Genomic DNA, 22,448 nt, shown 5'->3' with positions numbered 1-22,448 from the left:
GTAATCGATGTCGTGAATGATGAGTTGCATTCTTAGGTTAGAGTGCTACTCTGAGAGAAAATATAGGAAAAAAAAGGGTGTCAAGGTCAGGGTTCAATGTCCTTAGGAGTTGCTAAGTATGATTCCAGTTGTGCCAGGAAGCAGAGGGACATGAAACTGAAGGCCTCCTCCTCCTCCTTGAGAAATAGCCACATAAATCTATGGCCTGCAGATTGAATAAAGAATAAAAGCAGGAAGCATTGACCTTACAATTGTGTGGAATCAATAAAAACATTGATTTGGCCTTGAAGACTCTAACATAACTCTAATTAATAATAAAATAAAAACCTTGGAGTGAGGATAAATAGCGTCAACGACAACAAACAGCAGGCTTTACTGTCACTCAACACCGACACCGAACAAAAGCACTGGGATATCTGCTGCACGACTCACTTTCAAAACAATTGCTCAGCTGTTGAGCCGTTTATTGCTACTTTGGTTCGTTAATCAGTACTGCAGTAAATAAGTCAAAGCTATACTGGACTTGGTCTTTGTAGCCTTGATGGGCATTTACACCTTGGGTCGTGTGACGTTGTGGGTCATGAGGGAGTCTTCAGAGGTGTAGGAACGGTTCTATAAAGGTTTATTTCAGTTGTTCAGGTAGAAATAATCCCTTTGCGGTTGAAAAATAAGCAGTTCTACTCAGATCAAAGTGCAAGTAGACCTGGGACAGACGAGTGATTGAAGGATAATAGAGAATGTTGGTCCATGTCAGGTCAAAGCGATATGATTTTGGCAGAATCGCTCCCAAAAATGAGATTTGATTCAGAGAGACAGTCCAGCTTGTATAAACAAATCAAAAACAAGTACATTATTCGTTGTACGCTCTCTGCAAACCCACGTGTCAGCGGCGGTTTCAAACAATGACTGCACTTTGAACACAGCGCAGCATAACGCTCGACGCGGGGAAACAAAGCAGCGGTGTAATTTGACCCCGAGGCCTGACGCCGCTGCGCTTATTGTATTCCAATAGCAGGTAGCAGCTGGCTATCACACAAATCTGCTGGAGGCATTTTTAATCAACAGCTATATGCAAGGTACAACAATAAAAGGCTGTTAATCTGAAACCCAGATGCAGAACATCCAAACAGGAGCTGTATTGTTTATTGTTAATGAATTACGCCTCAGCCTGTGTGCGAGGTGATTAATGACATTTCCTGAATCTCCGGTGGCCTGGATACAATTATGCACGGTCAAGATTTTACGATCAGTCACTTTCTGATGAAGTGAGGCAGGAACTGAGATGTTTACGCCGAGTATTCGCTGTAGGGGAGATGATAGAGGCTGCGGTCGGGGGTTCATCTATATTGTATACCCTGGTGTAACTGGAGGAGATGAACAGTCAGAAATAAACAGCTTCAAGGAGATCCTGGAGTGCAGCACCAACACCAACACAGCATGGCTGCAGACTCCGACCGCTACACCGCCCATCCATCCATCCAACTCAGAGCCAGCATGATGTCACCCACATTCTCTAGCTCCTTCCTGGAGGATCCCAAAATATTCCCTGCACGCATTCTGGTGGTTTCCTTCTCGCTGAGGAATGAACCAAGAGGCCTCCTGATGAGACGCTCAAACCTAAGGTTCAACTCCTCCATCTCCTAAATCTAATCTACAGTAAAAAACTGTGCTGGACTGGTTCTGTGTGAAATTCTGTGACAAACAGTAAGACGTTTGTATTCCCTGTCCATGAGCAACAATAACAGTGAGGTTATGTGCTCGGGCGCAGCTGCTGTTTTTCGCACTTTACGCCAATCAGTTTCTTTTGTGTTCGGTCTTGGAATGAAAAACAACATTTTGTTAGTTTCGAATCCGGGTCTAGTTTCTCCGTGTCGAGCTCAGTAATGATAGCGAGACATTCCACCTCGCCGAGAGCCGCTCGGGTTCTTTGAACTTTGACCAGATTGTTTGGTTTTGGCTTTGAAAAAGAAAGAAAGAGGCCCCCAACAAGGTCAGAAAGTACACGACACAAATGTTGTTATGGAGCGGTGGTGAAGCTCCTGCAGACAATAACAAAAAACCCTGAGAGCATTGTGGTGAGAGATACATGGATTGATCCTTCAAGTGTGTTCCTGATATGTAAAAATTTTCCTATGAGCGGCATTTTACAAATAAGGACATGAACTGTTTTTGTGATTTGATTTGATGATTTCTGTGTCGACGTTTTCCATCGATGAACCTATTTAGAATAAATGGGTGGCTAATTACAAACAACAGATTTTAGTTTCAAATGATATTCAATCTATTCAAATCTGTTTGGGAGTGTTGTTTACATTCCTGTGTTGCAATTTTATATCTAAACTATACTGTATGCCCATAATGTTCTATCATTTTGTAATCATCTCTGTCAGTGCCTCATTATTCAACAGGAATTCCTCCAGATGTCAGTAATCTTGAGGAGGAGGTGAAACTAGGCAACATAAGTATGGGCAACGATGGCCACCCAGAGAAAAACAACAACAACAACAACATGCAAAAAAGACAACACACTGGTTGATTGAGAGGTGAAGTCTGGGAAGTGAGTGACAGCGGCGACAACTACGCACCGAGAATCCTGGCAGATTTCATAGAGTGACGCTTCTCTAATACTCTTTTCTCTGGTGGATTCACTGAAAAGCAATCCAGATGTAATCTATTTTGATGATTTATCCAACAAGAAATGCACTCTGCATGATTCGATTGATTTTAATTCAATGAAATGTCGCAGCATAAATACCAAAAACAGAGCACGAGAGATTTGATCTCTGCTTCAAAAATGCAATAAATAGATGTGAGAAGGAGCTGGTATCATATAAACTCTGTTTTTTGGGTTTGATTGTGAGAAATAATTGCAGGAAATGGGCTTTTTTCAACCAGTAAACATCGACGCCTGATGGAATCCAGCAGTGTTGGCAATGTTGCATCAGAGTTCGGCTTCGGTGCACCTGAAACGTTTTCTCACGTAAAGCACATCGACAGCCAGCCTGACACAGATGTAACGTTTTTCTCTCTCTATTCCTTCTCCCCTTTACTCTCGCCGAGCTTCTGTTAGACACCAGCTGCAGTATGAAAAACCAAGTCAACACAAAATCAACTTAAAGCTATGCCACGGTGTATTAAATCAATTCCCTTCACCAGGCAGGGGTCACATATCAATCTCTGCCCACTCGCTGGGTGTGCAAGTGAGGAAGAAAGTGAAAAGGAGAGAGCAGCTGTGTATGTACCTGAAAGTCCTTCAGTCTAAAACATTCCAAAGACATTTCTATCTTAAAAGCTCTCAAAATTCCCTACAGGTTAAACTGTACTTACAAAGGAAAAGGATGCAACTCAGCATATAGGAAATATATATATATATACACACACACACACACTGTAAATGTTCACAGTACTTTAACAAACCCTATTTTGCAGGAATTACCAGACAAATTAAGAAGAATAACACCCTGGAGTCTTCTGTAAATTTTACCTTTCATTGAATTTACGTAACAAGCTGTACTGTAGAGAATTCTACCAGGTTTTTGTGAAAATCTCCATGTTGCTTAAAGGGCTGCATGGGGATATTCAAAAGGTTCCCATGGCTACAGCGGGCCTGGGGACAAACTTAATGGTATTTCCACAGGTCGCAAGCTTGTGTTATGAAGTTAAAGAGGTTTGTTTGCAAAATGTGGTATTAGACACAATGCAATATAAATGTTTACATTTTCAGCTGTACAGTAAATTTCTAACCACTTACATTTCAACACAAATACAAACAATTGCTATAAAAGACAAATTAAGAGGAAGAATGGATGTATTATATGCAATGCTAGTTGAATGAATGAGCTCAGTAGAACAGGAAATATGTGGACAGAGGGCATAAGTGATTGTCTGAATGTGAAAGTGAAATAAAAAAACACCTTTTCTATTGCCCACCTCAAATCACACTTACATTAACATCTCCAGAGTAAAAATCTAAACCCCCCCCATGTAATCAAGATGTACAACAAAGCCACCATATTCAGCCGAAACTGCTCAATAAACCTTTAATCCGACCATAATACCTCATAAAACACAGCATAAAGGAGGGTCCTGCTGCTCTCCTGCTTCTGTTTGCCACAAGTACACAGTCTAGTTTACTTTGAGCTCCACCAAGAGTCAAATGAGTGAACTCGCATGATGTGCTTCACTAGCTCTCTTTATGAGTGGGTGAAGGCGTGCATGTGGGTGTGTGCGGTTTGTGACTGGCAGGGGGGCATAAAACTTTATTGCATGCCAGCGATCGACGCTCCAGCAATTTCTAATGTACCCCCTGATGTGTTAAGACCACCACACTGTGTTTTATGCTTTCGGAGGCTGCCATGGCAACACTCTCCACTAAAGTCCTTCCTTCAAATATCACTTAATTGCACGGCAAAGGTAAATTATACAGCAAGTAAAGAAGCAAATCAGCCCCAAGATTTTCAAAGATGCATGCAACCGGCACACATTTCACACAAACTCTACATCTCATGAAGGCAAAGTACTTTGTTTCGCTCTCGCCTTACCTTTCGCAGTGTGAGGTATAGAGTTCCAGATGGACGGTATACACGCGACTGATACCTCGGGTGGTGGACGCCGGGCATGGGGAGTGCAAGCGGCGGCAAGGAGCGGCGGCAGCAGCTGAAGCAGTAGGTGGAAGAAACACGGGGGGGACAGAAAAAAAAAGAAAGAGAGGAGGAGGAAGAGGAAGAGGCAAATGCTGAATTATGGATGTGGTGAGGGTGGGTGGGGAGAGAGAGACAGGGATTCCTCTGCCGCTTTTACTCCCCAGATTGTGGAGCGTGAATCATCTCCTGCATGGATCAAATGGCACAGCCCACTGTAGGGCTGGGTCGGTGCAGTGAGCAGTGCAGGGTGGGGGTAGGGGGGAGCGGGGCGGAGGTGCTGAGGCTGGGATGGTGTGTGTGTGTGTGTGGGTGTGAATGTGTAGAGGTAGCTATGTGTTGGAGATAGACTGAGGACCCATTCTTCAGGTAACACACAAGCCCCGAATCAATATCTGCTGCTACACTGGGTGATAGCCCCGTCTTTAACCAGGGAATCAATACCTGAGATTCACTATGGAAACTATTCCTGGATATTCCAGCCCGGCTCCTTTAGTTTATCTACACTTATCCACACACCCTACATCAGTTCAGATCCAGCGTCTCTACGGGAACTAATGACACGCTGGAGATTCTCACATCCCCGCAGGAGTCATCGTCAACATCTCCCCGTGCTTAAAAATAACAGGTCCCCAAATTTAATTGGTAGTTATTGAAAATATTGGAAAAGTTAGAACACGCCAGGTGACCCAAATGTTTGTCGTGACAGGATATCATAAATTTGGTCTTTTGCAAATGTCATGATACCAAAAACTGCATAGTTTAACGACACAGAAGTCACAAGATGTCTCAATAAAAGCAAATCCTTCCTGCAAGAGCATTGCTAACTGAAAAACATTGTGAAAAGAAAACATGAATAATATTTGTCTCTATTGTTAATTATCTAAGTATGGCATCCCACAGGGCTCACAGCTGGGTCCACTTCTATTTTAGGTCGTTCTTTCCACGCTTTGCTGATGTCCCTCAGTGACACGCATTAATAACAAAATGTCTGGTTTGTTTCGAAACCTGCTACATAAATAAATCTTTACTTGCCTGTGTCATTGTAAGTTTTTGTACAGATATAGGTGCTACATAAATACAAGTTTTACAACTTTAATTATGGAAACGTCTTCCTTATCAAGCCTGTGTGGTCAACCAAGTAATGAGGCTCTGGAGTAACACATTATATACGTCCATAATCACCAATGAAGGTGACATTTTTAATCAAAACGTCCTCTCCAGATTAGTACTTGTAATTTGCATCATTTTCATATAAATAAAGGTCATTGTATTCATACATTCCACATCCAGTTTGAGCTATGAAGGATTTGTCTGGAATTACCATAAGAATTGGAACAGTAACAGGCACCGTGGCTGAGCAGAATACAGAAGGAGCAGGAGAACCTGCTGGAACTTCATCAACAAACACTCCAAAGTAAAAGGCGTCAAAGCACAAACGGCCCCAGACTGAAGCCTGGGCGGGTTGCAATCCGAGCCCGCTTCCTTCTTCCATTCCAGGCTTAGTTACATTACATTACATTAACTCTGCTGCCTCCAATGTATTCACAGTGAAAGCAATGACTGAAATAAACGGAATCAAGCGCTCATTTCCTGGACGGATTGAATGATTCAACAAACTGGACGATGCATTACAGCAGAGCGCGGAGCGAGGCAGAGCGATCCACCTCGAGCGAGTAAGGTGGTCCCATATTTGGTTGATTTGGTTTTGTAATCGCGATTGATAGATTTTGTTGCGCTCTCTGGATAGTGTGAACACATCGCAGCAACGCATTAGGACCACTTAAGACTTGAGATGAAAACAAATTGCATTTCCGTGTTGTGCTTCAGTGCTGCCGGTTGTTAATAAAGAACAAGATTAAGGTGAAGCTCCAGCTGTTCTACAAAAATCGCCAAAAACAAAAATGTTGGAATGGACAATGTAATGTTAGACCCTTCTCTAATACCATACCAATAAAAGAGAGATGCAATCTACGACACGTTCATCCTTCTTTTTCATTGTGCACAGGTGATTCAACTGATTGCGGCCTGCAGTTGAAGCTGGCTGAACACATGACGGCCTATTGAATACCAGTAAGTGCAAACAGTCATGTGTCCACACTTCATACCCGCAGAAGGCACATGTTCAATCTGCTCTATCTCTATTTCAATCTATACCATCAACTGCGGTGCCTCTTAGAGAGTACAGCGTTATATTGACTGTGCAGCGGAGCATTTGTCTCCCTCGCAGCGCGCCCTCGGCTCTGTGATTGAGCTCCACACCTGTGTTTTCATCCCCGTAAGGTTTCTGCCTTGTTGAACCTATCCTCCGTTTCTCTCGCGCAGCCCTCTGCAGCTCCTTCTGCTATCAATGTCAGCCTGTCAAAGGAGGTTGGGAGGTGGGAGTCGGCGGCGCCTCCTCTGCTGCTCGCCCCAGCCATGCGTCTGTAATCATTCTCGCTGCAGCGGCGCTGATTGGTGCTCCTGTGTCGCGGCCTGCTGTAGGTGAGTGATCAGCCGTTCACCGGGATACACAAGTCTGCCGTTGATCAATTGCCCCATTAATCCAGCAGCAGAATGGATAATGCACGGCTAGCAGGGATACACACTCCACCGTGGCGACACAGGCACATGTTCTGGCTTTACAGCCCTTGTAAAACAACCCCTGAGGTTGTTTCAGGAAAGGCGTGCATGCATGATGTTCTCTGGAACCATTAGCATAATGGGGTACCTGAATATTAGCATAGCTCTTATACTCGGTGATGCAGTGTTGCATATGTGCAATTGGGCATTCTGTCCATCCCAGGAGATGATCGCCTCCATTTTACTGTTATGAACAAACAAAATAAAGCTGGAAAACACTAACAGGTGGTGATCTTTAAGCATTATAAGCTTCTACCGCCCCCTAGGCGTGTTTTGAGATGCGGGGCTTTAACGTTTACCTTTTCTGATTAAATGACCTCTTATCTAGGCGTGCTTTTTAAAATATTAAACCCATAAATTTGAGAAATAAAAAAATAAGCCCACAAGAACATGAAGCATCCTTCATTGGCGAATCTTTTGTGCTTAACTGGACATACTGAGCCAACAAGCTGCTTACATTGTTTGTTTGTGAGCAAAGGAACCATGTGTGAGTTTATGGTCCAATTAAAAAAAGGCTCCTTTTGAAATAAAATATAAACATTTAGGGTCATGAATGACTTCAAAGTTTTGTGCCAACCTCGCGGTGATCAGCAGTTTCTCTCAAAGGTGTTGAAAGTGAATGTAGGTCAGCTTTGGTGAACTTTGAGAGGCAAACATTACAGGAGAGAGTTTCCTGTGACAATCTCTGGGGATTTGAACTGATTGATCAATGGGTCGCATTACACACAGATATTGGCATTGATCCTAAATCTCGCCAGAACCTCATTTCCTCCCATTCATGCGGTGCTTGTTTGGGCTTAGGGGTTGAGCAAACGATAACTTTGAAGGCGTGGGCGTCAGTGGGTGGGTGGGTCACGGAACAGAAGAAGAGGCTGATTTTCTCCATTTCAAAACACCTACGCCGTCGTACCCCTCGGTGGTATGGCACAAGTAACACGTGACATTTACATTTACTCATTTGGCTTAAACGCTTTCATCCAAAGAGACGAATCGTACATGTGAGATTTAAATAAAACACGAGCAAGGATGAGGAGGGAAGAAGAAAAAGAGTAGTAGAGAGCCAGAGGACATAGGTGCCAAAGGGGCAGAGTGATGAGACACGTAGAGATAGAGAGGAGGTGAGATTCCCCTCATTTTCTGTCTCTCTCTCTAACATATCAGTTCTTTTAATTCTAGACAGGCTCTCGCTCACCCTTTCTCTCCCCTATCATCTCTCCCCATTTCTCTCTCTTGCCACCTTCACACAGATTTCATGAATGTGAATGGACTGACAGATACGGTGGGTAGGTAGATGGCTACATGAGTAAGCACTTGTATGAAAGTTTAATGCGCGCCGTCACTCTCCTGCTCCCTGAGCTCTGTGGTTCGACAGGTCGGTGCCGCGGTCTTCTTCTTCTCGAAATTAAAGCTCGTTTATCATATCATAATTATTAAATACGTGCTAAAGTGTCGGAAGTAAAAGCGACAGCTGCCGTCCCGGTGGGATTTGAAGACGTTCTCGCTTCGGCGGCTCTATGAAGATGAAAGAGGCGATAAGTGAATGAAGCGACTCCCTCGGCTGGTGTATTGACTCTCTGTCTCATTCACGGGTTCATTTGGTCTCTCTCCTTTATTTTGGTGACTTGGCTGATACAAAATTAAAGACTGCAACTCAGCACTTCCTCCCCTTGCATGGCATCTGTTTGCATTTTTTAAAAATTTTTGTATACATTTACAATCTGCCTCCTTGTTAACACGAGAGACTTTCTTCGTCAGAGCTGCTGACATGGAACTTACTATCAATTCCGCTCAACTAGGTAAACGCTGAAGCAGAAAGTGTTGCAGTAATGTCTGGCACTTTAGGTTTTACCTGCAATCCCACAGCGTATGGCCGAGTACACAGCATGCAGCGACAGGAGGGAGAGTTTTCTGCTCTTAAGTTTACCTCTCTGTAATGCTAAAACATTACCGCTCTGATAACCGATGCAGCATATCAATTATACTAATTTTAATGTTAACGACTTTTGCAACCAGCATGGTTTGATCAGTTTTGTCCTGATCAACGAAAACAGCAGGGTTGTTGTGTGTGTATTTGAGTGTGTGTGTGTGGCTTTGGGTTTTATAGTCAAAGACATAAAAACATAATCGGTATCAGCATCACCAGACGTACAGTGATTATCGTTTTTGCACGTCAATTGTTGAAAACGCTAACCCCCGGCTAAAAGGCTTCTAGGTGCGTTCACATGCACATTCAACCTAAACACTCAAGCATACAGTAACTAACGCCATAAATTAAACATTTCAGAAGTTGATGGAGACTAGAGCAGGGCTAGATTACATGACTGGAATGTACCCAGACATGTAAACATGATAGTTGGAGGAAGGTACCGACGAACGTGGCTCAAACTGCGATGACGCAACAAGTCATGTCAGACAACGGCCGGGTTTCGGATGCATCATGCCAGGTCTTACAGATGCAAACTGGGTAATGAGCTCTGATGCAAACCTAGCACTTCTAAGCCTCGTCAGCCTCTCGTCTAGTCTTCTTGTTTGTTGCTGTGAAGATGTTCCCATCCCACGTGACTCACTGCGGTCAAAGTTCCCGCAGAGCTGACTCGCAAATCTCCACCAGGCTGGCGTGAGTCACGTCTCAATCATTAATTAAGGAAGATAAAGCTGAGCACCGCATGTGCTCATTAGTCGCAGATTGACTGGACTCGCATTGTGCATTCTGCTCGCTCTCGCTGTCCCCAGACGATAACAAGGTCGCTGTCAGCCACCGCCTCTGCTAGCTGTTGCATCGCTCTGTTCCTTTAACAACATTGTGTGCAGCGCTTGTATTCCATCAGGCGCGCCGGGCAGCCTTGTTTGACAAAATTAGCCAATCATTACAGAGACGCGGCTGGGTAATAGCTAAGATGCTGCGGTGGACTTCTAGGCGGTTACTGAGGTTTGCTGTTCTCTGTAAATTCTCATTCCTCCCGTCAATTTCCCTTTATTGCTCCTCTCGGTACTTTCAGGACACTACACTTACCATACTGCGACCTGAAGTGCTGTTTGTGTACGAGTGCTCGCTCCGCTTGCAGGATGCCCAATGTCCCCCCCGACACAAATAAATGGATCCCTACCAGTTGGAGGAAACGAGGGAGCATCTCCTCCCACGCACTCTCCATCACCCCCCCTCTCCCAATCAGCAGCCATGATTGAGGCCAATCAGCGGCATCGGGGCCGGTCTCTTTGCTCTCCCCTCTCCTCCATTTGTGACCCATTCTGAAAAGCATTAGCCCCCCCCCTCACTCCCAATGCAATTCTCCCCACAGAATCATTCAGCGCCGTTCCCGCACCTAATTGAGGTTTTCTAAATCCCCTCTTCTTACCTATGGCTCCATCACGCCAAGATTGTATCATCTATAAACATTGTGGCTCTCGTGTGTGTATGTGTGTGTGTGTAAAAGAGGTTGTGGGGGAATGTGTGTGAATCCAGGGAATGAGCTTCTTTGCCAGGTGGAAGGGTTTTCTGCAGCTTCTACTTATACTACTACTGCTACATTAAAGGACATTGCATCATCATTGATTCTGGCAATGTTTTTTTTAACTTGTGACACAACATTTGACTTGGCACTCTCGTGTTTCCTTTTTTTTTGGAAAACCTCTCGGCTCCCAAACTGCCACCGCCATCTTTTCCTTACATATAACCGAGATATTGCTCTTCACACACAACGCGGCTACCTGACAGGATGAAGAATCGCCTCCACTCGCAACCCAAAACGCCACAAGACACTGACAAACTGACTGTCGATCTCGAAACATGGGAACGGCAGGGAAATTCTCAAAGCTCAGGAATAACAGAACCGAGTTCACGTTACAGAGATTTATTGCAGGTTTGGAAGCGATTGTTGTTGCTTAGTCCTAATTGCATAGTCTGTTGCACCTGCGATATCCTTAGCAACACATTTACAGTTGACTTTTAGGTACAAACGCCTACAATTCCGTTCTGAACACTTTAATCTTAAATTCCTAAAACAACTCCAGCGACGTCTTTACATTGCTTTTCATGTCTCACCGTGTTTTCTTGTGGATAGGTTAAGTATTGAAAGTAAAAGGTGACACAGAAAAGGATACTGCCTATTTGTCTCCTTGTGGTCAGTGAGGACTTCTAACTGTACTTGGAGATGTGGAGGACACAGCGGGGCGACATATGTTCTGGGAGCGTTTTGGTTTGCCTGACACACTTCTGCCCAGGAGATATAGCGAGCGATGTCGCGGCCATTAGTCACCACACTGAGGGGTCAGAGCTCCGTTTCGGCTGTCTGCCTTCTGCCGGGCCGCACGCAGACTCATCCGGCTCTAATGGTGGCGAGGTGCGATCCTGCGAACATTTTCCTGCTTCACCCACTGACCCTTCTGCTGCTTCGGCGGTGGGCAGCTGGCGGCTGGTGAACTGCGCGTGCTCCTTTGCCCTTCATCAAAGAAGCCCACGTTTTTACTGTGCATTAGCTAAAATGGCCATAATTTACATGGGTGGAAAGGGAGGGAGGAGGGGTTTAATGGGACGGATGATCAATTGCCTCCTGCAGCCACCTACACGTGGTTTCAGCTGGATGAAGGACGGCGATGCAAAGCAAGTGACCGGCCCCACAAGTCACTTTGAACTCCAGCCAAATAACGACAATGACAGCGGCGCCAATGCAACATTTAGCGCCGTGGACTTCTCTCTGTATCGTAATTTTTGGCAACTGCTGCCCAAATGTGAGTTGGGCCTGAATCAGTCTTAGTAGCTACACTCCTAAGTGAGATCCACGTTTTTGGAAAGCTGCCTCACTATTAAGATCTCAGACGTGATGCATGTTAAGAAATATTACATTTAACATTATAACATTTTCAAAAAACAGTTTTGGCCAGAATGTAGCCTGAGGGTTGAGCATTTCAGGGGCGTCGGGTCAAATGGATTAGCTTACGTGTAAATTATATATGGACGCCTTTTCAACGCAGCCCATGAAAACGTCTAGGTCCAGTCCAATATACAAACCTTGGTGTAGGTAAACGCAGCTCGTCTGTCTTTTTAATGTTCCGTGGCATAAAAATAGGTCAATGTGAGACCTTCCCCACACCTCCTAAGGCCCTGGCACGCTTTTTAATGATGTGAAACTTTCGGGATAGAAACCTTTTGCCTTTTACTTCTGATACCATATTTCTGATTTTTGTCCAAATATCACTGTTCTTAAGGATCAATATTGCACATCGTATCCTAAAACATTTTCCCCGGCCTGTTGTCTTGACTTTCTCTGAGCTCTTTTCTTGTCATATCAACATTCTGCGTCCCTTTAACATGTATTGACAAAGACCATTTAACCCTTCCGAAACTATGAAATTGCTGACGTTTGTGCCAAACTAGATCTCCTGTTTTGCTTTTAGCTCTGAAGCCATTTGAGTCGCAACATGTCATTATTTCTGCCCTTGTTGGACCGGGGCAGAACTTTTCCATTTGCTACTTTGTACAAAAACATGCATGTGATCTTCCTCAGAGTGAAGCCTTCCTTGTGATGTCACCCGTTCTCAGACGCCTACCTCTGCCCCTTTGTTCGGTAACTGCCCACTTTACGCTGGTTGCTATCTAATACTATCAATTTTCTACTGCTGTATTGTAGCAGTTTGATGGGTGAGTGCCTTCCACCAGAAAGCCTTAATAACAGTTGTTGCTGACCGGGGGCACTTCTGAATGTGAGGCAGCGCCCCGGACGCCGCAAACCCCACCAATCACTGCCTGCTGACACCTCCACAAATGTCAATACAACAATTATCATCAGTATCGTAATCACACCGACAACAATCTGATGTCATTTCATATTGTACCTGTTCTCTATCTCTCTCACACACACACACACACACACACACACACACACACACAGTATCGCAGGTCATTCCAGGGCGAAACGCTGGATTACAACGAGGATTGTGAACAATTACAGCGATAATTAAACCCTGATTGATTGAATTAAATCAGTTCGGAATCAAACAGATGTCGTGTAGATGTAATTTATGCTGTTGTATTACAAATGTTTGGCGGCTCCGTGCATCACCTTTGCGTGTCACCGCCCGATTACGAGTTGCTGAAGCTACCTAATTATGGATTTTATTGTGTAAAAAGAACATAACTGCATATCTGGCGCTTTTCTCTTTTGCTTAGGTTGATGCCTGATGCTGTTATTTAAGTGGGAGTTTCGAGGCCACAGAGACAGAGAAAGCTATTAAAGGGGGATTGTAAACGAACGAAGAAGTTACCTCGTACTAGGAAAACAGAAATATCTCTCGGTCTCTGAAACGTAATATCTCCAAATAAAAAAACAAAGTAAGGATTAAATTTGGGTCGTGTGAGAAATGCTTCACACCCTCCTCTGTCTGTCAGGCTGTTTCATTCAAAGATTAGTTCTCTTCATTGGGTGGCAGGTGATAACATGTTCCAAAAGTGCTGCGAAGAATCTACAAGCTTAATATCGTTGAATAAAGTAAAGGGTTTGTACTTAAAAAAAAAAAAAGATGTTTTGCGAATAAAAAAAAGATTGCAAGATAATGATTGTGGCAAAATGAAACCCAGTCTTTGTAATTAAAGTTTTTGTTAATAAAATTCACACTTTCAATTAGCCTGAAACTTTGTCTCTGAATTCAGTGCACATTGTACTTGTTGGTTTTCAAGTCACTGAGAGAGACGAGTCATTGAAACACAAAGCTGTCCTGATTGAAATTCGTCATTTTAATGCGAGTCGAGCAAAGTCATCTTGTTTCCTCTTCAAAAATGTCAGAGTCCACTTTTCAGACGCATTTCCAGCTGACAAAAGGAACTGAATACTTTCAAGGAGGCCGATGAAAAGACCGATGATCCTAAAATGAGCCGACTAATGCGGCGCAGATTGAACGCACTCACAGAACATCAGGAGACTCTTAAAATGTCAAATATCAAACACACAAACTCATAAAAAATCTTCCCAAAAAATTAAATATGTACCAGTGTGCGACTTAATTTGGCATCTGTGGGTGGATTGCTGTGGAATAAATAAAATACACAAATAGAAGCCATGTTTGAATAGACCCGACTCACGCTGGAGCCATTTTACATCTCATTATATATCCTCTATTTAAATCACAGGTGTGCTGAAGTGGCTGGTGAAAAAAAGGAAATGTGGATGTATCACTTCTGGGATATTATCCTATAAGAGTGTGGAAAAACGGCGGGTTGATCACAGCGTGCGTCGCGTCTTGAGCTCATTTTCTGCCCTGGCAGGTAGCTGATTACAGCTAATTGCACTCACCTGTGGCCCCCGCAGTCAATCAGCCCCTGATTAAGGAGGCGAGAATTTAACTAGCGGGGATCCTGTTGACCCGTAATGAGAACCGCCTCAGAACCCATACAGGTAGACCAAGATGCGCCAATCAATAGTTTCCTTAAGCCGTGTGTGTCTGTGTGGGAATTAGCGAGGATAGGAATGTGAGCTTTGGCGCTGTGTGTGGCAAACCAGCACCGATTTGCACATGAAAGTTACCGGGGGAAGCAAAGTTTTGGGGCCACGTGAGATTTCCAGTCGAGCAATTACCCAGAGCAACCATAGCAACAGCACTTTATAATGAGCTTCCGCATTTGATAAAGGGGAATCTTATCAAACCTGTCGATTCAGGCGAAAATCCCGCATAAATGGAAGCAATTACATCACGACGCCGTTGGTTCATGGAAGCGTCTGAATAAGTGTGAGCAAAAGTGTGAGCAGTCATCCGCTCTCACTTTGTTTCTCTTCTTCTGATTCCGCCGCGTCGGGGTTGTTTATGTCTCCGAATCAGTTTGCGAGGGGGGCGAAACGCATCACACACACCAGTGCACCAAACACGTAAAACAGTTAACAAGGCACCTGAATGCATCTCCTGACATGTTTGTTTTGTCATGTCCGCAAGATTAATGGCTGTGTTATTCATGCTGGCAGGGTTTCGTTTGCTGCACACGATATGGAATACATTACATGTGACAACAGAAATGAGCAAATGGGGAGGAAAGGGAAGGAGGGGTCAGGGGGGGCTTTAGATTTGTGAGGCAGGGAAAAAGCTTTTGCAGCACATTTAATTTCTGTGCCACTTGTTTTGTTATGTTGTAATTCAGATTTTTTGGCATTTCAGGGTTCAGCGGTCATGCGGGGCGACGCATGAATGAGCCGAGGTGTCTGTCTGCGGTGAATATTTTACCATACGATCAAACTTGGCCCAGTTAGATTCTAAGTAAGCATTCCACCTTTGCTCTTACGTGATTCTACACCAGCCCTCAGTCATCACTTTTCACACAAAAGCAGCTATTTGGCCTTTTCTTCGTCTATTTTTGTCTTTTTCTGCCAGCTGCCACGTGAAGAAGAAATAAAAGATAATAGACAATTTTCCCGAGCTGGCACAGTTTAGCAGAGGGTGGGCCGCTTCTGTGATGTTTAGAATCAAGCAGACCTGGGGGTTTTTTAGAGAAAGAGTTTAATTGAAAATGACACAAAGTGCTGAACGAAGCCTGTTGTTCCCCGAAGAGAATGTGAGAATCGACTGAAATGTGACGTAAAAGCTACAGTGTGCAAAATTTCTCATTAGATCAGGACAGGCGCTCATTCATTGAGCGCTCGCTGGCTCTGTAGCACCTCTCACTGGTGGATGGGTACAAAAAAACCCTACATTACTCCACTCAAGAGTTGCAGATTGTATGCACACTGAGTGAAAACAAGTTTTTTAAGTGCTGTCTAATAAAAAGGTCAGAAAAATCCTAATCTGGCAGATGACGAGCACAAATGCATTTTCATAGACATTAACCTCACTACTATCCAACATAACTAGAAAATAATGGAAAACATCAAAAAGCCTAATATTTCCACTTTAAATGGCAAATATGTGTTTGCCACCGACTAAAAACTTAATTTCACTCTTTTGTTTCGCCCTTCAGTGCTTATTTGGTGATTCAGTGTTGTAATTTACCACTTTGTCGTGTTCACGTTTCCCTCCAGCCTCCCGAAATTCATTTTGATGTTCCCCAATTATCCTGCCCAGACTTGTTGCAGCCAGTCGTTGGTTTCCCCACTTCAGGGGGAAAGAGCGGTAATGATAATGATGAGCTCATTAATGACCAGAGAACTTTTACTCCACTCGGGGCTCGGCATGTCTTGCAGCTGTGTTGCACGGTGGAAAATGAGTCACAGCACAATGAATTTTCCACACGTCTACCCTGTGCGGTTGCTTAATGTTGGCTCAAAATGATGCAAGCAGGGGTCACAGCCGAAAACATGCGGTGGTACCTACAAATCGGAGTATTCGCTCATCAGCGGGCGTCGCCACATTCTGGTGATTGGCTGGTTGAGGGCAGGGTGAGCCTGTGTGAGGGCACCATAATGAAATTCCAATAGTTTTCTGATTTTGAAGGCAGCTGACAGCTCAAGGTGAGCCTTTTTATTCTGTGGTTGATATTATGCTCAAAATGACAAAAAAAGGGCCAAGTAAAGACATAAAAGGTGATATATCCGCTGAGATATTTGGCTACAGCCGCGGACAAACAGAGGATATGGTGTTGAAAGCGTGGGCTTGGAGCTTTATACCGGTCTTTGTTTTGGCCGTGGCTCTCTGCTCATGGAAGTGCCCAGAAACAGGTTTGTGCTAGATTTACCCAAAATAATTTCACGGTAGCTTAGTATACCTAAATGAAACTTTGGTGTTGTCCAATCTGATCTGAACAAACAGGTATATACACATGATGTTCAGGTAGCAGTTACTAAAGAACTGAGACCATAGATGCAAAAATGGCTATAACTTTGTAAGGAAAGGCTCGATTTACACCAAAATCTACTTAAAAGTGCAAAACACCTGCCCTTACAAAACTGATTTTATGGCAGATGTTATGTGCTGAGTGCCAGAACTCTTGCAGGGCTCAAAGGGTTAAACAATCTCTTTTCGGTGCAGGTGAATCCCTGAATATGTCCTCTTAACACGTATTCACACATGTACACAAAAAAGGCAAATATCAGTCCTATCTGTGTGTTTGTGTGACGGGAGGGAGCATCTCCGCCGAGAGAGTTCACATCTGGCTCATGTCAGCCTCGCCTTTCAGTGTGAAGAGAGTTCATCACGGCACCCTCCATCTTTTCCGCCCCTGCAGTTTATCATCATAAGGGTAGCCCGTGCAATTTAACTGTCAAGCGCTGCATGATATTGTGTGCATAATAAAAGGAGCGCAAAATGGATACATGCAGCGGGTACAGATCCGGCGGCGGCGGCTGGCAGTGCAGGCTGGGTTGTGGAGCTTCACGGGGAGCATCGGTTCTGACCCGCGCACAGAGATTAACGCGCAGACCGCTGCATTCCTCACAAAACGCTGCTCCAGATCCTCGATTCACATTCCGAGACATCAACATCTCAACCCCTCTGCCGCAGGTGATCTAAAATGTTAATGGCTTTTTAAAGAATCTATTTTGATGGCTGAATACAACCTAAAGGGACTTGATCTCTCAAGATTTGATAGGTTTATGTTTTTTTATGATGAAACTGCCAGAAAAAAAATGATTTTGTGCATAATTCTGTAACAAATCTGCCCTCTATGACCTCAAAGCAAAACATCTCAATCATCATACATTCAACCAGGCAGCACACATGCAAGTAAGCTGTAGGGGGACAGAATCCTCCCTGCCTGCTGAAGTGTCCTTGAGCAGGACTCTCAACACTAACTGAGGAGTGAGCGATCGATGGGCTCTGTTTGGAAGAGTTTGGCCTCTCTGTGGAGAACAGCAGATGAAAAGACTAATTTGTCCTTGAGGCACACACACACACACACACACACACACACACACACACACACACACACACACACACACACACACACACACACACACACACACACACACACACACACACACACACACACACACACACACACTAAAGTATTAAAAGTTTGCTGTTGAATACACACGAGAATAAATGAACGAGGAGCAGTGTAAAATACTACAAAATAAAAGAAACACAAAAATGATACTAAATCACTTCTGAGTTGCATTTGTTGCACCCCGTCATGATCAGTGCACTTATTTACAGAGTATTTAAAGAAAGGCAAATGATCCAAGTGCAGCAGTAAAGCAGTGGCATGATTGTAAAGTAGCTGTTGCAAAATATATTATGGTGCAATTAATAAAATATTCATTAAAACTGAATAAATGACTTTTTAATTTATTAAAACTGTTGGATAAATAAAGCTGCTGCATAATTATCATCATTAAATATGGCATTTTACAATCCAAAACAGCAACCCCGCCGTCTGTAAGAGCTCTCAGCAGGTGAAGTGGCAGTTTTGTCTTATGGGAGTGAAATGGTCGGTGTGTTTTCATTGACACTGGAAAGCATTCCCCGGCTATTGTATTGTCATCCTGTCATTGGGTGGCAAAACATGTTTGGACTGAAAGGACGACCTGCTGTCATGGCTGTCATTCACCGTTAGCGTCTCTGCCTTTATTATTGTTATTCTCCATCAGAAAGAGGACGCTTGTTCACAAGTTCTGCTGGGAGTTTCACAATGTCAACGGCTCTCATTCCGACTATAGTTCCTTTATTTATGTTCTCTACAGCAACAAGACAAAAAAAGGAGAAGGAGCAGAAGAAATTAAGCCCGTATTACTCCTATACTTTGCTGCTGGAGCTGCTCCTCCATTAGATGCACAGACTGTTTACAGAATTCACAGTTGGAAGTCAGAAACTCCCAGATGGTGGGTTTGAGTTACAGATTCTGGTCCAAATAACTAGGAGAAGAAACATGGACGCCTTTGTTGTTAGTGGAAACGTTCCTCCGTGGCAGAGTTAAATCCTCATACGCTACATGCTAATGCATTCCCATTATACACTTGCAGTGTAAATGGAAGCTGCTTTGAGATACATATACAGTCATTTTACGGCTGGTGTTTCAAATTCTACTGACGACCATTATAATGAGAAAATTGCATTTAAAGTACTGCATGTGCTCAGTTAATGACGGCATATCTTTGGGTTCGACTTAAAGCATCAATAATATAAAAGTTCCAGAACAGAAGGGGGCTAAAAATGGAGATGAATAGCATACATAAAGAACAAGTACCTCAGAGTCATTAGCTGCATTTTCCCTTCCAGGCTGAAGTGGTTAAAGTAGTTCCAGCTCTGCCATTAAAGCATTTTTCATACATACAATACATGCAACAATAATGCACTAATGAATCATTTCAGTCTAAGCAAGTACAAAAGGGTACTCCTCTTTGGCACCTTTAGAGGGTTTGTTTCCTGTTTACATTTGACTTTTTGTAACAGCACTGAGTAGAGCACTTGGTAGTACACAGAGCCTGTACAGCTCAGTATTCAGCTGTAGTACTGATAACGTGCTGGTTTCTCTCTCTCTCCCGCCCCTACAGAAATGATTGATTTACATGCCGAGCACCGTATTCAGAGCATGTCTCTCCCCGTAGCCAGATTTATGATGGTGCAAATACGCGTAGAGGTCAAAAAAACAGGAGTGGATTTGAAAGGCTGAGGCTGCAGAGATGCCGTACGTTCATCTGGAGCCGCGCAACATCTCCATAAACATTAAACCTTTGGAGAAAAAGACTTCTGCATCTATTAAACCTCCAATTATTTCAGCCCGCTGCTTGGATCCATGCTGAGGTGTACTCACATTTGTGCAGAAGGTAAATACACAAATTGTTAGGGATTTTTGCTTTCAGGCTCTCTGCAGACGGTTTTACTCCATCTTAACAATGCACTCACCTAAACACAACAGCTGCCACCTACAGTATAACTCAAGTACTGGTTGTGTTGTAGAGGGGGTTGATTAAAAAGGAGAAAAAACAATTATTCCTTTTGTCAATATGATGATTAAAGTGTAATAAAGTGTAATCGATCCATCGAGTTTGAGGCATCCAACAGCTGTAAGAAGCCGATACTCTTCTTCCCCCCCTAGACGGCACAATCTGAGCGGCGACCCAAAACTAAAACAATGTGTACGGCACCGGGATGAAACAAGTGCCTGCGGTTTGTTTACTTAAGGGAGCCAGAGGGGCTGCAAGGGTAAACACGCAGATAAACACTCCGTTACAAAATGTGTCCTGTGCATCCTTCAAAATGTTGGTTTTAGGTTTGGGTTCGCTGCACAAAATTGTGTTGTGTGGAGCAGCACACTGAGAGGAAGGAGTTGATGAACAGTCGCTTTAAGAAACACGCAGCTATACATTGATGATTCAGAGTTATAAAGTCAGAGGTGGGTTACTTCCACTTTGCAGATTATGATACGACAGCAGAACCAGTTCACTGCACATTTCCTCGCCCATCTAGCAAAATTGCCCAAAAAAAAAAAAAAAATTGCCAAGTGCAGCTTAATCCCCGACACTATTGTCCATCTCTGATTTATTACAATATGGACTATGACTCAAAATATGCTGATCGGCCATCTTTAGGATAACACCGGGGAGATTTATGTGTGGGATCATCGAGCCATCTTCTCACCGCCCTGAAATGAATTATCCTCTCTTGATTTTTTTACAATAAAGAGAAAATTGAAAACCGGCTCCAAAAAAAAAAAGCCACTGAATGATTCATCACCCAAACTTTTTTTGTAGTGGTGGGAGAGACGTATTAGCTTGAGGGGATAAATCTGTTTTTTAAATCAAACTCCTAATATGTATGCCTAAATGCAGTACTGCTACTGTGCTCTTCTAAAACAAACCTGGCAGTTCATTAATAAAACTTGTATAATACTGGGTCTCCATTATCTGCATTTTCTCTTGTTTTCGGCTTTCTTATCAGGTGTTTCATTAAAAATACTCGCTGACAAATCTGTTTAAAGCTCTTCAGGAACGGTTTGACCTAATTTGACCGGACTGCCGGATATGTAAATGCACAGGCTGTGTGTTTCGCTCGCCAAACGAATCCTTCGAGGACCTTCAGCGATGCCAGCGGTCAAATCGAGCGCACCGTATTTAAATCCCCACCATAGAGACGCGCGTATGGAAAGAGTGTAAGGGCTTTACGCAGCTTTAAGCCAGTCTTTGTTTCTCGCTAATTGACCCAGTAGAGGTGGCGTAGGGCTGGCGATGAGTCTCCAGGCGAATCGCGCGATGATTAGTGCGAACTTTATGTAACGGCTCTAACTTTATGAGGAAAGACTTGATTCTCGCCAAGACTGACACAGAAGCTCAAAACCCCAGAACTATAAAGCTCTGCTCTAGATTGGCAGTCCATGTACTCAAGGAAAACAACATATCCTTAAGAGTCGACCGTAAATGCATCACGCTAAATCCCCCGGCAGGGTAATTTCAGCTCATTCATAAACATGTTAATGAGGTAATGCATATTTAAGAGCATGTTTGGATGGCAGCGTAGACGGAGACATGGACGCCTGCCAAGGAAAGCCGGAAAAAGAACAAGGGGGAACATTTTGCATCTAGAGCCTAAAGCGGCGCTTATTTTTAACGTATGTTTTTATGAATCACTCACAGGACATTAAAACCACAATTAAAAGTCACCGTCACCTTTTAAAGTCACATTATGATTATGGCCCAGTGTGTTTTGAAGCTCAGTGACAGGAAGACCTCATTTATTTTACAATATTTATGCGTGCCGAGTCCCAGGGCTGGTTGAAACAGTTAATTGGTGGCTTACAGCGCAGATATTTTATTTATACTTCATTATTCCATAGCAACATCCCATACCGTGAGATTACACAACACAGCAACAATTTTATCCGTGTGTGATGGTGTCCGCCTGAGATCTATCTTTCTTATTCTTCGCCTGGATGGAGTTTTTGATGCAATTCAGCACAAAAAGCCCCTTTTCTTCTATCCTTACACGTTGTGCATGGGTGACCCCCGGCTTGTAATACCTGTAAGTGTCTGAAAAGGACTTATATTGAAAAGAAGTGGGAAATAGAGGGAGTAGATCAGACCCCAAATCTGATTTATCACACTTTTAAAGCAGAGCTCAGGACCTGCTGGGAAAGCCGGAGCAGAAGCTTGCATCATAACAAACAAAGCCGTGGCGAAGGAAAAGCTGCATTATACTCACAAAGTCCAGCTGTCATTTATTTACAATACTCAACATAGGATAAACCCATTTAAAACTATCCCAGTCGCAATTTTAACGAGGCACAGCTAAGCCTCATTTTCCGCACCGGAGGTTCAAGAGAAATATCAAAACATTTAA

This window comes from Genypterus blacodes, unplaced genomic scaffold, assembly GCF_046128005.1.
Source record: "Genypterus blacodes isolate CSIRO-AG114 ecotype Tasmania unplaced genomic scaffold, CSIRO-AGI_Gbla_v1 ptg000076l_1, whole genome shotgun sequence".
In the NCBI taxonomy this organism is placed as follows: Eukaryota; Metazoa; Chordata; class Actinopteri; order Ophidiiformes; family Ophidiidae; genus Genypterus; species Genypterus blacodes.
Note: the sequence above shows the minus strand (reverse complement) of the source record.